General features: G+C 43.2%; 1 protein-coding gene across 3 annotated transcripts in view; it reads right to left on the reverse strand.

Moving 5' to 3' along the window:
• The window catches only part of SIPA1L1 (signal induced proliferation associated 1 like 1), a 190,538-nt gene extending 172,279 nt beyond the window's left edge, over window positions 1-18,259 (reverse strand). For all 3 annotated transcript variants that reach the window (XM_085224910.1, XM_085224911.1, XM_085224909.1), the window contains exon 1: window positions 18,106-18,259. The gene's annotated coding sequence lies outside the window, so the exon portion shown is untranslated. The remainder of the gene's footprint in view (window positions 1-18,105) is intronic.
• Between the last annotated feature and the right edge of the window lie 203 nt (window positions 18,260-18,462).

Below are 18,462 nucleotides of genomic sequence, written 5' to 3' on the forward strand. Positions count from 1 at the left end.
CACACAGTACTCACCTCAATATAAAAATAACCAAGAGTGATTGATTATAGGTGGAACACATTCCCATCAGTTCTTGCTTCATCTTTTGCAGGCTGGAGTTAATGTTTACCCCTCAGGAGATGCAGCAAGTAATGAAGTCAGCCTATAAAGCAGCGTGGCACTTGGTAGCATTTTTCCTTAGTAATATCTCTCAACCAAAGACAACTTGGTACAGGACTGGAGCTCAGCAGCAGCACACTCCTACTGCCCATTCCACATTCCTCCTCTTTCAGTGGTCATCAACCAATGGCTTGGTTAATTCTGCCTTAATTCTACAAAATGGAATTAAATTTCTGTTCTCTTAAGGTTCTCTTGAGGATGGGTGTGTTTTGGTTTATTCTTATGAACAGTTTGGCTTTTTGGTAGTGGTGGTAGTTTGGGTTTTTTGATAGTGAAGAATTTCAAAATTAAAACGAATTCACATCTGCTAGATTAATTCTTTGAATTTGCTGGAAACTTTAGAGCTGCACTCACCTTGCCTACAGTTGCTTTCCAGCATGTTCAGTTTCCATAATAAAACCTGAACCGAGTATATATACTGAAATGGAAAAACAGCCAGAGAGAATTCCAGATTCAGCCTTCTCAGCAAAAGTCAAAGTGACCCCCATTACTATCTGGCACATTCCAGTCCCAGCACAGACCAATATTTAACTAGCACAGGCTGTTGTCTTAGAGGAGAGCAGCAGGAAGCACATCCACAGCAATTCCCATTTGTATGTGTGTCTTCCTCTCAGCCCAAGGGCTGGCTAAGGATGCAAACCAAGTATTACTATCCAATATTTTACCACTAAAATAATCCAGTTATAATAAAACATTTAAAAATGTACTGAATGGTGAGGAGAGAAAAATTAATTCAAGTTTACCACACCACAATTTTCATCAGCTTCTTATCTGTGTTAACTAGCAATTCTGTATTCATATAACTAGCACTTCACGCAGAGGAAACTCAAGTCGGAAATGTGAACATTTTTATTTCCTTACCTATTATTTTCATTTCCTATCCTTCAGCCCTCAAAATACAAATACTGTTTGGTATTTCAGGATCCAGGACATCAGATCTTCACCAAAAAGCAATGTATCTAAAGTATCCCTTACAAAAACCATACATTTCATATAAATTAACCCAAAGACTCCCCATCCTAGAAACGCAGCATTGCTTTCTCCTGAGGTGTTAATGAACCACATATGTAAATCAACAAGTTGCTTAATGCAGGCCTAGCTAGTTTTACTAGATCCATTTCCACTACAAATATTGTTATTATTGTTTCAACAGTGAGGTTAGGAATTTGAACTGCAAGAACAGAACCTGTCAAAAAAAGCGAAAGACACCATCATTTGCCATACTCTTATCCTAGTTGATAATCTTTGTCTGCATTCATTACTGTTGTAGAAGCTCCTGAACAGTACAGTTTCCATAAAAAACACACTTAATGCTTTCAAACTTGAAAAAGTTTGTAATCATGATATGTAATCATACACTGGGATGAACTTTTTCTTCAGATGAATTGAAAACAGCAAAGGTCATGTGAACTTGGTAGGAAAATGAGTGGAGGAAATAAATACAACATGCACTGCAGTTTTCAAAAAAACCGGAAGAAAGCTTTAAGCGCAGTTTTAACACAGAACAGTTTCATGAACAGTGCACACTTATACAAGCGATCCCAGAAGAACAAATCATTACTTAGAAAGTCCACATTTGTAGTTACACAAAATTACAAGTGCACACAAAAGCCTGTACAAAAAATGCTTATTAAAAAAGTTGTTCTTCATGGAGATAAAATAAACAATCAGAGGTAGGAAACAACAGCTAGTTAGAATTCCAAATGACAAGCCACTTAATTTCAAGGTGGATGAAAAGAAAATTTAAGAAGCACAAAACTAATCTAATAGAGGCAGTTTACATTTTTATCTCATCAGTGTCCACCGATGTATTTAACAGAAAAAGGTAACATTAGCAAGATAGAAAGAGCGATTCAATTATACATAATTACCCCAGACAAAACTTCTCCCATGAGGTGAAAGGCAAGACTGCTGTGACAAGCATAGGCTGCAAGCTGGTTAGGGCTCATGTCCTGAGAACACCGCACAGCACCTTACAAACGAAGCTAGTGGTGGAGCCAGCCAGCAGCCAGCCCAAAGCACTAGCAGTGCAGCTGCCAAAAAAATAGTGGGTTCTGAGGCCCAGCAAGTTTTAGCAAGAGCATTCAGTCATTGGCAAAAACCAAAGCCTTACCATGAGAGGTCAGAATCAAGCGCAAGGCTAAGGGTCTGAGCTCTGCATCAACTCAACTCTACACAGTGACAGCTCCCACCACACCAAGCTCTGCTCTGCAGGCACTGTGCGCAGCCTGCGAGATGTCACACGTATTGTGGTAAGAGACAGGAGCAGCAAGGACAAAGTGCCTTTTCTCATGGCACCGCATGGAAGATCGACCCACCCCGGATAACAATACACTCATTGTCTCCTCTCTGCTCCCCACCACCATTGCTGCAGCCCCTATTCACTATTTCTGAAAATGCCTGCTTTCACATTTCTGCCATAAGCATTTATTCTGGCACGAGTTGTATTGATTTTAATGGCAACACATTAAAACATGGTGCAAAGTGCATCCTTGCATGCAGATCAAGCAAATGGTAATTTATAAATTGAAAGCTGATATTAAGATGCTAAGAATAAAGTGGGCAGAAAATTATTTTTCCACTGAAAGTCAAGGCAACCACAACGGTTTGTTTGATGGCTGGGCTGAAGAAATACAATACAAACCAACATAACATGCTACACCAAGTAAAATACATCAGTAGAATAACTAAAATGATTTGCAACCATCCAGTTCAATTTAGAAGGAAAAAAAAACTTCAAAGAGCAGTGAAATATATTGATTAAATCTGCAGCTGCATGGAACAAGTTTGGCTACAAATTAGAAAGTCTCCTTCAAGCTAGACAATGTAAATAATGCTTTCTGGAAACAGTGATATGGTAAAAATAATTCAATCAAAAGTTTCTCATGCATCTAGGGATGAAAATAGAAATTTTTGAAAGCACATCATCTCAAAACACAGGAAAGATTAAGTAACAGCATTTGCCTTGCAGTGCTCATCAGCACTGTCTAAACCCAACAAGTGATGCTCACTTTTATTCAGCACTCCTGCAACAGTGGCTCAGTTACAGAGTGCATTAGGAAGTCATGGCAAAGCAGGCTCAGCAAAGGGCCCATGAAGTTGCTGGGGATGAAGGACATGATGAACGCGGCGGAGCTGGGACACCTGGGTTTCTCACTCTGCAGAGGTTTGGGTGGGTCACCTTGCTTTTACACCAATCTCCAGGGAGAGTTATAGCAAGGACTGAGCCAAACTCACCACAGCTGTACTCTCACTGTACAGCTCTGATTTACACAGGCTGTGCTCTGAGAGGTGGAGTTGGACTGGGTGGTCTCCAGGGACCTCCTACAGCTCCAGTTTATCCATCAAAATTCACCTCCACGTTTACTGCTGCTTTCTGATTTCTCAAGGTATTGAAACTAACATTGACACTAACATCAAAATTACTACATTGGATCTACAGGATACTTGCTGTGAGTGGAACAAGCAAGGTTTCCCAAACCACCTGTGTGTACATAATCAAATTTGATACAAAGTAACCATCACACAAAAATAGCTAATAAATTTTGCTGCATATCTGCACTGTGCTTTAGCTATCGTTAGAAGTGTGGTAAAGAAAAGAACAAACAGCAAGGCACACAAAACATCAGTGTCCTGGAATGGAGTCCTGTTCAGTGTATTATACCGAGCCTTAACAGAGGCTGCACTACGCATTTTTCCTCATGCATTTCTATGCTTTTTTTTTTTTCCATAGGAAAAAAGATGCTGTGTTTCCAGAGAAAGGAAAACACAGACTTCTAGTAGACTGACTCGCATGTATGAGTGAAAACTAATCCTCCAAAGGCAAGTTTCAGATGTAAGGCACAGGTGTGCCAACCCTCCATAGACAGGACATCTCTGTGCATACCTGCAGAAGGATAATGCCACCTCTTCCCACCAGCCAGCAGAACACTGCCAATACAAATGGCATTCTTTGAAAGCTTCTAGAAGGCGTAACACATTGGCCTTGTAGGTCAAAATAGCGAATTTGAACTAATAGAGAAATCCACTGAATAGCTCCAGCTTGCTGCTGAGATATGGCTCACAAACTGAACTGAAATCAAACAATGAAAAGCAATTTCTGAATAGCATTCTGGAGAACCTTTTCCCTTGGCTCCTGGCAGGCACTGCATTCAAACAGCATTCAGAAATACAGCTGCAGCACATTAAACAACAGAAACACCTTGCCAACATCAAAAATGTCACCAAAGGTAACTGAACACTGAAAGAGGTCAGGCAGGAATGCTGTAGAGTTTCCACTTTTGGAGATGCCCAAATTGGGCAATGTCCCAAGCACCTTTACTCTGCCCAGGGCAGCATGCTGTGCTGGGAGGACACTGACAGCCAAGGGGTAACTGCATCTGCCAGGGAAGGGGCCTCCATAAACACATGATGGTCTGCAGGTGGATGAGTGTGCAGAGTTAAGCTCTTCTCATACCGATTATTTGTATAATAGGATGCCTCCAGACAATCCTATCATAAATGTACGTGAAGCCATTAAAATCCCATTATCACACCAAAGAAAGGCTCTCCAGCTTCTAGAAATTGAACAGAAGACACAATTACAGGTGTGAAAAAATCCTTCTTTTTCCAAACTTTGCTGATAATACCGCTAGAGAAAATTTAAAAGGAATTCCTAAGAGTTTGAAATTTAAAAAAAATATATATATATTGCTCTGAAACCAAGTCCTTAACAAACTGCTTTGTCAGCCGTTTCCCACAGGTAACACGTCTCTCGCAGCACTTTCGACCCACAACACTGCTCATGAACCCCTTCTATCACAAATGATCCTCAGATGTTGAGTGACATTTTTGAGTAGAACAGAAAACCACCACAAAGTTTCCACTTATTCACAACCCTAGAAGATTACATTACTCCCTTTTCCGAATGATTTAAAGAAAGGTCAGAAGACTGAAAAAAAGATAAGACCAATTCACATCCTGAAAGACAAACAGCAGCTTGTGGTAGAATCAGGTCAATTACTGAGAACTCAGAAGAATATGTAAATGGCTTCAGAAGGAGATTCAATTTCTAAACCATGTTTAATAAGAAAGAGCAACAGAACATTTATGATCCCATTAAAATCTTTTCCTTTAATGGACCCATTATTTTTGAACATACTCCAGATTTAAAAAAAAAGAAAGACAACACACAAATCTATCAAGAAGCTTAAAGAGAACGCAAGAAAAATCTGCTTCACTAGGGTTGACTTATTTTTCCTTTTTACAAAATTAGGAATAGGTTTTGGCATAACACTAAGAATAAATGATGAACAAAATGAAGATAAATGTAACAAAGACTCACATTCACTACATCTGGAAGCATCCTTCCACAATTTAGGCAACAGTGGTTACACAATGCACACATCTTTTCCTTGATAATCCAAATGTTGAACAGAAATAAATTGTATTTTTACATTACTTAGAAGTAAAAAAAATAAAAAATTGTAAAGTAAGCTTTTTAAAACATCCGTAAACTCATCTAGAACTCGCAGAAGATACTGATAGTTTCATGATCTCTAACAGCAAATATTTGCGCTACCACGTCACACACCAAGGCAAGTTTAAATCAAATGAGACTTAGGCATGTAATTAAATTCTATCAGGTGCACCAGAACATGATACCAAATTGTTATCAGTGGCAGGAAAGTACCTAATATCTAATCCAGTACAAAACAGTAGTGATCTGAATAGATAATGTCTAATATAAAATAGGCATGCTGGTACCTCACATCTTCTTTTTTTCTTTAATTAAAGCAAACAATAATTTATGAGATCAATATTTTCCATCATGTGACCACTGTACTTCTGATCCAATATTGGAAATCCTAAAGCCCTGATCACATTATCATCAAACCAATGTTCTAATTTTGTAACCTTCCCGTAAGTTTGGGTATGCTGTTCCTACCAACTAGCTTTCTCTGCTCTTTTTCTCCCCTCTCCCACCCAGAGGAAAGGACTATGTGTTACAGCAGGCCTGTAGTACTGATCAATGCAGAGCAGCTGACAAAGACTCAAACTTTATGATAGACCACTGCCACCTGAGCTGCAAAACTGTTTTTTGTCTGCTGTGGTAACACAAGTTATTCACCTAAAGGATTCATGACTCCTTATGGTCTAGTATCAGGTCATGAAAATAGTCACCGCAGGTGATGCGACCTGTACTTCCTCAGTGTTTTAAGGGAACAGAGATCTTTGATCTCTGTTCTGAGAAGTGATGAGAGGGAGACAGGGACTACTGAGCCCAGATTGCACATCACAGAGCAGCTGCTGAGACAGAAAGGAAGAAGTTGAGAACTGGGAGATGGGGAGGAGGAGCCTGGCCCCATAAATGCTTCACTTGAGGCCTCTACCACTAGGTACTGATGTCAACCAACACAAAGCTTATTTGAGACACTTCCCTCTCAGATGGGCATAAAACACTTCATTTTGCTTCCCTAAAAAGGGACTGATCTCACTTCACAAACCTACTCTGCGAGTGATCCAAAGTTTAAGAATAAATCATTACAAACGCTGCTTTACCTGCAGCCTCACTGTCCAACATTTAAAAGCACGATGAAGGAAGATCAAATCTCTTCTAAATGTCAGGATCTGTCTTCTTCTGACAGCGCCCCCTACCACCTGCCTGGTGGCACCTTCAGATCTCTCCCACACTTAACCGAAGCTGACATTTAAGAACTCAGATGCTCCAGCTTACGTTTCTGCCATGCAACTGCATAAATTCCACAGTTCCTCCAGTGACTGCCATCACCACCATGCAGCTCTTACCAGAACTGAGACTCCTTTCCCCCTCAGCAGCCTGGTCTTACAAAGCCTGCCGTGCTCTAGGTGTACCTGAAATCTCAGTGACGTCGGCAGGAAGGGGCCAGAACAACAGCCATCGCATTAGTAAAGCAGAGGAGTCTGGGGAGAAGGAAGAGGAGTTAGAGAGCAGCAAACAGGCAGGCACACACAGTGTGATCACACAAGGTGGTTTTCATAGGAAACCAAAAACTTTGAGGGCAATCTTGCCTCAAATCCATTAGCAGATACACAGGATACAGCCATTGCAGCTTCAGTAGCACTGCCACTCAGTGCAGATATATTTTAGCAGGATTGGAGCTGATGGACATTATCCATGCACCCACTGGAACGGGAAAGCACAGGAGTAATAACACAAGGCACTCTGGGTGCCAGGCATAGCAGCAGAAGTCCCTAGGGCAAGTGGCACCCATGGACATGGCCAGGAAGTGCTTCATGGACACGTTCTGAAGACAGTCCTCCTTAAACACAGCCTCAGGCTCCACACTGAATATTAATCCCAATTCAAAGGAACACTTCATATATAATTTCTAACAGCATTAGATTTGACAGTTTCTGCACTATTGTTTTATTCATTTGTTATGTGATCTGTTTTATTTTCCTTGCAATTTTTTACAGATGATCTCTCTCTTATTCTACTGATACAGATCAAGATGTCTAAGAGCTTGCTGAAATGGAGATACCTAGCAGAGAATGAGAACCCAATTTGCCCAAGTATTACTTTATCCTGCAGCGTACCAGCTCTTATGCTGACATTCGAGCTCACAGTACCACCACTACGGCCACATCAGCACACTGCAAGCACTACTGAGCAGGAAGGCTGGTGAGCTCACACACGGTGCTGTGCTGTGTGTGTAAATGTTGGCCAGGCACGAGCTACAAACTCAGCACACTACTGCATCATGCCGTGCAGATACACTGAGCTAAAACTGTAATAGTAAATAAAAGAAGGGCAGGCACGGGTTTGAGCACTACTCTATAACCCTTCACATCAGCATGTTCCCCAGCATGGCTTTGCTCATGCGCATACCTAGTGCCTTGGGTACTGCTATGCACGGAATAGGAGTTTTTGCTGAGTGAGCTTGGGGCTCAGGATGGGGCTGCAGGTGGGTGTGGACACAGCCACCAGACTGCTCAGATATGGCCCGCAAACCTGCAGCATAGCTCTAGTTGTGAATAAATTCCTCCATGGGGAGATGGAATGTAAAGCTCAAGACAATTGCTGTTCTGAACACTAGTACAGCTTTCTCATCCACAATGTTAAAATGACTTGCTCAAGGGCGTTTCTTTATTTCACAAAGTCACTGAGGTAAACTAATGAATGAATGTGAGGTACTGATTCCACAGTAATGTCACATCAAAACACAATCTCATTAGCTCCCACAAACAATTGAAGTTGAGTGCACTCAATGCAGAGCAGCATAATTATCATGCGACCGCACTGTACTGCATCAGTTGCTGGCAGAACAAGAAAAGGAAAATTAAGGTCCACCCCAGACGTAATCACCAGTTCTGCCAGTGCTAGAAATGATTTACACAGCCTTCCTCACACACTTTCATTCCTAGGAAGGAAGATGCAGAAAGAATCAGACCATATTGACTCAACTGGAAGCACCAGCCTGCCTGTTCTACACCTTTGCCTTCTCCATGCGCAATCTTGAGATTGGGACAACTTTTTCAGTTCACAAGATAGCAAAAAGGCCCAAGGAGAGAGCACGCTTACATCGTGTACTGCTGTTACAACAGCCTCTCCCTTGTGCAGCTGCGACCACATGCCTGCTGTCACACACAGAAGAGGTGGCTGCAGCCTCCAGGGACAGCTACAGGTCATGAGCCACCCTGTAAGCCCTTCTAGCTTTATTCCAAGGGAAGAGTTGAGCAGCTTTTCAGCACAGCTCTTCATTAAGGCAATGATGAGAGCACAACTAACAAGAAGCTTTATTAATACAGCACACACTCATCTTACTGATATTTCAACGCTAATTACTGTGGCTATAAAGGGAACAGCAGTGGCATTTCAGCAGTATCCCACACCTTTGCTTCCTAGGTTTGAGCACAGAGATATCAGAACACAACACCTTGCTGACCTACAGTACCAGTTCCTAAACGAAGAACCTAACTGACGCTTCCAGATACCTCAAGAGCTTTTGGCATCCCAGCTAAGCATTAGGAGGATAACCAAGAATGCTTATGGCAAACATTAGATACTGCTGTTACTTACCACTTGAAAATCAAAAATGCTTGCAGTGCACATGGAACAGTCACTCAGCACTAACACAAGATTTGAAAAGAAACAAACCCACCACCTTCCGAAAGCCAATTTTTCTACCTGGAAAAATAGCTTTGGACTTCTGCCACTGAATGGTTTTTGTACTTCCTTTATCATCAGCAAGAGAACACTGTAATGAAGATACCAACCACTACTTAAGGGTACTTTACATTATACTGCATATAAAATTACTTCATTTTCAAAAATAATATTAAAAGCTAATATTGAATGACATTAGCTGCAAGTATATAACACCCACATACTACAGCACAGCCAAAAGCTTTTACTGCCACCTGTAAAATGCTACTGAAATACCAGAGCACCATTCCACAAGTTCCATTCTTTCTCCACGTAAAGAAAATGTATGTGAAAGACCACACAATCAGGTACACTGCCTATGCTACCCTAATGTACTCATGAGACACAAGCAGCAAGGATTTAATTCATAGCTATGTTTTAAGTAAGAATTAATCAAAACTCTTAAGCTGTGCTTAGATCAATATGCTTACTCGTTTACTAATGGTTCCCACAGGAAACTTCACCAGGCTGCGGCACTGCCAGACAGCTTCCAGCCACGCTTTCCAAAGATGCTATGAAGGAAGCTAGTCAGTCAGGAGGAAAGCACCACTCACGTTTAAGAAAACAGTGAATTCTAGGCAGTTAGCTTCACCTACACTGAGCAACACTGAATAGATCTTCAATTCTTGTCATTTTAAGTTAGAATCATAGAATCTTAGAGCCCCTCCTGTCTAAATTACAACACTCGGGCAAAAGAAGAGAATGGAAAAAAAAAAAAAGGTACATTTTATTGTTTACACAGATTCAATATTTAAACTCAATTACAAAATTTTATTTTTCAGTACTGGTATCTACCAAAAAGTATGTTATCCACCATGCTTATTCTGGATGCTTTGATGCCAGTCTAAAGGAAGCTCATCGTTCTGGTCAAGAAGGTTGGACAAGGCCCTGGGCAGCCCGATCCCCTAACCCCTGCAGCAGGGGGTTAGAAATACACCATCTTTATGGTCCCTTCCAATCCACAGTGTCCATAGTATCCACAGTGATTCTATGATTCTGTTTGACAAATGCTATATATAGCTAAATTGGTTTTGTTTATTAATTACCAAATAAAGCACAAATTTTCAGGCAAAATGAAGAACAGCAAAAGTTTCCCTCCCTCTGCACTTTAGGCATCTATCTACCTGGACATTCAATACTTTTACAACATCTACTTTGCATATGATTCTTTCCTTGAGGCAAGCTCTGCACAACTGCTAAGTCGTTCTCAGTAAGATTGACTTTAACCCATCACCACTGCATTTTCAGAAGAAATGTATTATATTTTCTAGCTAAAGAGCATATTCACAACATTTACATGCTTGCCCTTGGTAGGCAGTTTGAGGCAAGTCATTACACTTAAAACCCAAGTACAAAAGATACTTCAACTACATGGGAACGGAAAACCTCAGTTCAGCTTCTCAGATTTAGTAAGTCAGATTTAAGCTCTGACTTACATGCTTAGAAACTGAGATTTAATGATGCCAGCAATCAGCAGATAATGACTAACTTCTGTTAAAATAACAGTGATGAGCACCCTTCACAGCATTTAATTACTGGTTATTATCATACCTTGGTCTTACTGGAGATGTACTTTAAATTACCAACAAATTTGAAAGTCTTTACTGCATCAACAGTACATATACAAGTGATTAGATCTGGAACACGGACTGCACACTTACACATTCTTACCCTATTCTAATAGTGTTGTCTGGAGTCAGAACAACAACTTCTCAGTTTTCTAATTTTATTTAGAATATTAATTAACCTTGATTATTATTACTATTATTTTTTGCTAAATGTAAAGGTTAACTACGACAACAGGTTTAAAACAAAAGTCCCGTCAGGTTTAATACATTATAACAGAGGATGCTCTGTAGATCTTCCAGCTGTGCCTAGACAGAGCAGTAACTGTACAGCAAGGCAAGAATTAACATAAGGCTCCAAAATTACTCCATGGAGCTTCTAATACAGTTGTAATTGGAGAGAGAAAGTGTCTCTGGGGAAGTTCTCCAGAAGATCAAGGGCCATTCATTTCACTGTACAGATACGCCCTAAAAACCCACAGAACTCAAAATCCCACAAAGGCCTCTTCAATTCAGCATGAGGAGCATATTTTGAGATTACGCTCATATTCTCCTTTCATCTGTATTTACCAGAGGCATCGTAACAAGGATCATCCTTACAGTCTTTCTGTACGGCAAAGCATACATGATACAAAACTGGGGACACCATGGCAATTTCCTGAGTTAAGTGAAGTACAAGTCAATGACTGCCACGCAAGGTGCTGCAGAAATCAGCAGGGGAGGTGGAAGGTTGAGACAACGGGCTTCCTGTCAGCATGGCCTTCTTCAACCACTGCAAAGGAAGGGAAAGAGCAAAGAAAAACATTCGAGGAAAGTACAGACTGAGTAAGTAGCTTTTACAAGACTACGGCCTTTCTATTCTCACTTCTAAAGGTTTGCTTCAACTAAAGCTGAGGGAAAGCGTCAGGTCTCACTCTTCATTTAGATTGCATGGCCAATGCCACAGAGCTGACTGAACTATTTTACAATGATTCATGCAACAAGCTGTTAAACACATTTGCAAAGTAAAAGATCATTGCCAGTGTCACAATTCATAAAGATAAGATTATCTAAAAGACATGAGAATGTTAAAGCATAACGTTATTCTGCATGGTTGTGCATTGCTTCAGCACGGACTGAAAGCATGAAATCCAACTTCAGCCTTTTCAATTGGCAAACAAGCAACAGATTGACAGAAATCTCAACTGCACCCAGAAGCAGGGAAGGCCTCCCTGGAAGGCGGGGGTGGTGGGGTCTGGCATTGTCTTCATGTGATGCATGCAACAATACAGTCCCAGCATAGAGCTGAACATTTTAGTTCTGATAATACTAAATAATAAGATCAGTAATTCAGGAAGTGAAAAGAAAAGCATTGTCTACAAAAAGATCTTCTACAGTTCTTATCTCTGAACTATTTATGACATGCGTAACAGCAAAAAAGCCAGCAGGTTGGAGCTTGCAACATATTTAAGTCTGCAGTTTTTCTTTTGCTCCACCATCACTCCTCAAAGCACAGACAAAGCCACATGACATTTGAGTACAGTGACCAAAAAAAAAAAAAAAAAAAGGCTCACTTTTGCCACAAAATTTCTTCAGCTAGAGCAAAGTTTTGCTATGGTCCTGCCAAAAGACAAGTGTTGAAGGTAAGTATAAGTTTCCTCTTACGCTGCCTCCTGCCAGGAAATAAATAAATAAGCTGCCTTTCTTAAGTGTTCACAGATAAAAGAAATCGAGTTTCCAGGTGCAAATTTGCAACCTGATAGCCAGCACCAGGAAACTGAGATAAACTCACACCAATGGCAGCTCTGCTTCCCAACAAGTTGGGCCTGCTATGCTGACATAAAACTGCTCCACATTAGTCAAAAAAAAAAAAAAAAAAAAAAAAGTTGCAAGTGTGTTCTTGATTTTTAAGGACAGTTTAGGCTGTGTGTACAAGAGCACAGCTGACTGCTGCTGGACGCTGCAGCCAGCAACACACAGCAGCCTGTGAGACCCCAGCAGGATGCAGCAGCCCAACCTTGGCCCCATGCTGTACCAGGGCACCCATGGCTCTGCCCACTCAGAACATATAGGGGTTGTTTCAGTATGCACTGAACCAGACTAGATTTCTTCGAAATGATGCTAAACCAGAAAATCTACTCTCCACCCCAAAGCTCACTAAATGTGGTCCAGCCCTTAAGAACCATAAGGGTCCAAACCAACAAATCCCATCCATGATGGGGATGTCCGGTTTAGCAGCGGGACTTAGCTATAATTATTGAAGTATCAATGGTTTATAGCTGGGATCTTAGCACCACTGCTTCTTCTACCACGCCAAATCATTTGCCTCTTTAGTAAGATTGAGCGATCAATTTGCGCCACTTCAGAAATCAGTGGGAGAAAAAAAAAAAAAGCACTCTTTGAGACAAAACGTGGAGAAAAGTTGTAAAACAAAACTATGATCTCCTGTAAAACCCCACTCATTGTGGGCCTGCACTGAATATTTCACATTATTTCAATTCAGACTGTCTCAAGAGTAAAAAAAAAAAAAAAAAAAGTTCCTGAGACCATGCAACGTTTAGGTAAACCAACAACAGCAGGTGTTTAAAAACATTTAACTCCTCATAGAGAGCTGCTTGCATTGCCACCACCAAGAACACCTCAGGCAAACATCAGAGCTGTTGGCACAGACAACTGCTGTGCAGAAAGTTCTGCAACCACTGCAGTCATTTCACAAATACTATCTGACGCTATTTCTAAAAGTTCTGTGTTAATCTCATTTCCCTTCAGCATACAATAAGCCTGCCATTCGAACTCAAAAGTCAAAGGATGATGGATGCCAATAGTGCTGTGATCATCTCACCACTGGGGAGTCCCAACTCGGGGACCCCAGAGCCCCAGCAGCATGGGGCCAGCCCCGGCTGCAGAGTGACACTAGAGAGAGGTGAACAAGCAGCAGAGCTGGACGAGTCACACTGGCCAGTGTCTATCAAGCAGGCAACAGGTAGCTTCTCTCTAAATTATGCTCAACTTGTGACCTGCGCTATACAGCAGACTGGAATAAGATTGTGCTCTGCTAATTCTGACTAGTTGAGGTTTTTAATCCGTTGTAACACCTTCGGTTACAGATTAACATGAAAGGATTTCACTATGATAACGGTACAAGTTCAACACCAGCACACCTGTTTCCCAACAGCAGTAGCAGCCAGCTGGAAATACCTGTGTGTCAAGGTAAAAAGGTGTTACTTCATGAGGTAAACAACAACACTGGAATAAACACCACCAGGAGGCTTTTGAGCAGTGGAGGAAAATCATGAGGAATCATGAACAATCTGACTTTATGAACAACTGGATCCTGTATGTCAGCAGCTTATTTAAATTTTGACAACTTCTGAACTAAACCTGGTCTTCAGAAACACTTCGCTAATTGTTAAAAACATCCCCGTGAAGGAAACGTTCCTGCCTTCCTATAGAGTCCGAGCCCAAAGAAAATTACTAAGATCAACAAGAACCTCCAGGTGTCTCTCAGGATGAAGCATTAACCATCATTCTCTGCAGCAACTCTTCCTTGAACACTGTACTTTTCCATAATGCTGACTGAGGCTGATCCTATTAATCAAACATGGGATTGCAAGACAGGACCCACTTCCATACCGGGAGCTCACAGACAGCACTGAAGAATACCCTGTGAGGACACAATTCACTTTCCATTGTCCTGATAGCTGGTGTTATGTTGCCACATTCAAATGACATGCTTTTTAAAGCATGCTTCCATAAAGAAAACAAAGACGTGTAAATGCTCGGTCTCTGGATTTACGTTAAACATAAAAGGCATGTCCTCGAACCCAAATCAAACAATCCACCCAGCAAACCAGTGCCACAGGATTTAAAATAGACTGAGACAAGGACATAACTTTGCATCTTAGAAGATGGACATCTAAAGCAATTTCAGTTGTGGATTCATGTTCAAAAAACAGTGAAATAGGTTACCTTTCTGCAACTCCTAGAGGACTTCCTGGAGTGCAGAGTGCACAACTACTACTAAAGCAACACTGAAAATGCTACAGATCATCTTCATCCTACACTGCCAGCTGATCAAGAAATCAGAGCCTGTCAAAATCACAAAATTATTGTCATTCATCTCCCCAGTGGCGATACTCTGCAGCTTTGCAACCGTGCCCTCTGCTAACTGCCTCCGCTGCTGGTAAGGCTCCCATCTCAGCACCAATTGCTTTCCATTAAGGAGAAAATGTCTCAACTCTCAGAGAGCCACAGCATCCCACTGTGAGCACCACCCAACTCGATGGTCCTCAATCCAACACTAAACTCAGTAAAACATAAAGCTCAGGCTGCTTGGAAGTTACTGTTTAGAGGGATACACAGAAGTCCCATCACCCTGGAAAGAAAACAGAACAACAGAATATATTTCACCCTCACTCACAGCAAGATAATTAACACATGATTAATTCTACATACCGCACAAGTTAAAGGCCTGACCTAGCACATTTTACAATATATTTGTATATACTGATCAATCAGTGACTGCAGTCACCAGTGCCACATTTCTGCTGTAACTTATTAACAAGTTCAACCAGAGTGTTTCAGAATCCCCCCTCCAAGAAAAAAAAAAAAAAAAAAAAAGCATTAAGATTTTTTAGAGATGATGTAAATGTGATTCCACCCCACCACCAAGGAGCAAGACAGAAAGCAACCTTACATCAGGCGGGCGGAACTTCAGCCCACATAACAACAAGAACAAAATCCTACAAGAGAGAAGAAAGCAAAAAAGCAAAAATACATGAGATGAACAATGAACTGAACAAAGCAAAGATGCAAGAAGTTACTAATAGACAATGAAATAATACCTTATCGACCTAATTAAAGGAGCTGCTGAGGAACGAATGAAGCTACGAAAGCTAAGGAAACAACAGATCCCAATAATTTCCCAACAGGCTGACCCACAGGGTCAATAAGTTTAGAACTCTAAAAGTGTCAGCACTAGGAAGAGAATCTTGTGGCTGAAATTCAGATGAGGGCAGCAGCTCTGCCTGCTCAGCACAGAAGGCAGCTGGGATTTCAGCCCAGCAGCAGCCTCCACAGCAAGGGGTTAAAATACAGACATGGGGGAAACTTCTCAACAAAACGACATATGACAAAACAGAAGTTCCAATAGAAAATCTAAGGGATACATACACTAACAAAACTGAGAGGACAAGAAGAGTTACAAGAGAACTAAAAGTTCCTGAGGCAGCAACAGAATGCTGTGTGATAAAACATCTCCTTGAAAACCTGAAGGGAGAAAAACAAACAAACAAAACACTCAGAAGAAGCCACACTCGGACATGGCTATTAAAACAGCTATCCAGAAGTGAATCCCAAATCTTAAAGAAAATTTCTGAGAAAAATGAGAATTCTTCAAAGCTAGAATGCAGGAGTGAAATGACAATAATACATATGATCACAGAAAAAATAATGGGTGGATTACACATTCCCAGCTGCAGCCCCATCCTCCCGGTTCTGTGCTGCTGCCCACCCCTACACCTGCAGCCCTCCAGCCAGCACTTTGCAAGTCCCACACACAGCCGCAGATGACGTCCTACCTTGTTCCTGACCTCATGGCTCAATGAACCACAACTGAGAGCAAAAGGCACCTATCCCAAGTACCAACATTTTATTAGCATCAGTAACACCTTCTTAATACACTGCTGAGTAACTAAGTGCGCAGCTTTTAATCAACTGACCATAAATAAACCCTATTAAAATCAGGGAGGAAAAAAAAAAAAATCTTCTGTTTCTAGTTACTTATAAACAAAAATCAATCATAAAAAGACATCATATTTACATAAAGCATACAATCATGAAACTTCAACTTCACCTGAACTGAACACACGTGTTTTCACAAGTAAAAGAATGACTGGTTAGTTCCCACAGCCTTTCTGGATTAACAGCCGGAGTGACACCCAACGGCCTGAGGCAGGACAGCTGTAACAGCAAAGCACAATTCACAGATCTCTCCTGGTGATTGCAGCCGTCACAAAAGATCCCACCTCGCTCCCTTCACCTTCGGCTCCCTGCTCCAGCCAAATGCAAACAGAGGCCAGCCCAGCCATTCGCACCCAGCAAAGAAGCAACCAAACTCTCCATCAGAGGCGTACAGGTGCATATTACCCAGTTAGTGCTTCCAGTGGCAACAACCATCACTACAGATAGGGAGCGTTTTTTAAAAAAAGAAAAAAAAAAAACATTTTTCCTTCCATAAAACTGATTTACGCCTTAGATTTAGGGAGGCTAATTGCTTAATTCCTATAGTTAGCGAGAATTAATTAACGCAGTTAAGAAGATCAGAATTCCAGCACGAAGGTTTGCTGTCTGGAGGAGGTGCCAAGCGCGGCCCCGCCGCCGTGGCCGTGCAGCAGGCAGGGGCTGCAGCGTGCAGGTGCCCCCACTCGGCGTGCAGCACCGGGCTCGGCAGCACGGCACCGCCGAGAGATTTTACACACCGGCGAGGTTTAAAAAGCCAATCTGTCGGCAGCATTGTCCCCAGAACCACCTCAGTATTCCTCCCCGGGCGAAGCCGTGCCTCCCGCAGCCGAAACGTGCAGGCGGTGTAGCCAAGGTTACACAAGGAGATCTTCGCTCAAGTTGAGCAATTCCCATTTTGCGTCGCTGCTTCGCAGACACGAGCGGGGTGCGTTCCTCATTAAGCGAGCCGAGGCTGCATCGCAGTTACCCGGTGCACATAACGCAGTTATTTTTAAATGCAGCACGGGACGAGATCGCACGAAGGACAACACGGGGGAAGAGCGGAGACTCACGGCCGAGGGGGGCAGCCCTGCTCCCGCCTCGCGCACCTCTGCCCGCGGCGCGGCCCGGGCTGCTCCCACGCGCTCCGCACCGCCGCGCCTCCCAGCGCCGTGCTGCCGGCACCGGGCAGCACCAACGCCGCTACGTGCCCGGCCGGCTATAGGGAAAAAGAGCCGAGGGGAAAAAAAGAAGAAAAAAAAAGAAGTACAACTCGCGGCGCCGAGCGGACAAGTTACTGACCGAGTCCCGCATGCGGACCTCGCGCCGGGAGCGGCTCTCCGCGGAGCGCAGCCGCCCCTCGTTCCCGCCGGGCTGCGTGCCCTCCCCGGGTGCGGAGCCGCGAGCCGACCCCGGGGCTGGGCGCGCTCCCCCCGCGCGCCCCCTCGCTCCGCGCCCGGCTCCACGGGAGGGGGTCGGCGCCGAGCCCGCCGTTCGCTCTCGCCCGCAACTCACCCAAGAAAGTTGCCGCGGCAGCAGCCGACGGCTCGCCCTCCGCGCTGCTCAGCTGCGCTCCGCGCCCGGGATGAGCTCACCCCGCCACCCGCTCCTCTCCGCTCCGCTCCGCCCGCCGCAGCTCTCGCGAGAGGGCCTGCCCCGCCGCCCGCGCGCCGGAGAGGCGGGGCGGGGGCGAGCGGCCCGCGCGCGTTCCCATAGCAACGGCCAAACGCCGGGCCTACCGGGCGGCCCGCGTCCCGCGCCCGCGTCGCCCCCGCTGCTCCCCGGGCACGTTCTGCTGCCTTGGGCCCATCTGCTGGCCCCGGCCCTGCGAGTTTGGAAGCCCGGGGAGCCTGTGGGCGGAGGTGGCTCCGG

The sequence above is a fragment of the Meleagris gallopavo genome, chromosome 5 (genome assembly GCF_905368555.1).
Source record: "Meleagris gallopavo chromosome 5, MGAL_WU_HG_1.1, whole genome shotgun sequence".
Lineage (NCBI taxonomy): Eukaryota > Metazoa > Chordata > Aves > Galliformes > Phasianidae > Meleagris > Meleagris gallopavo.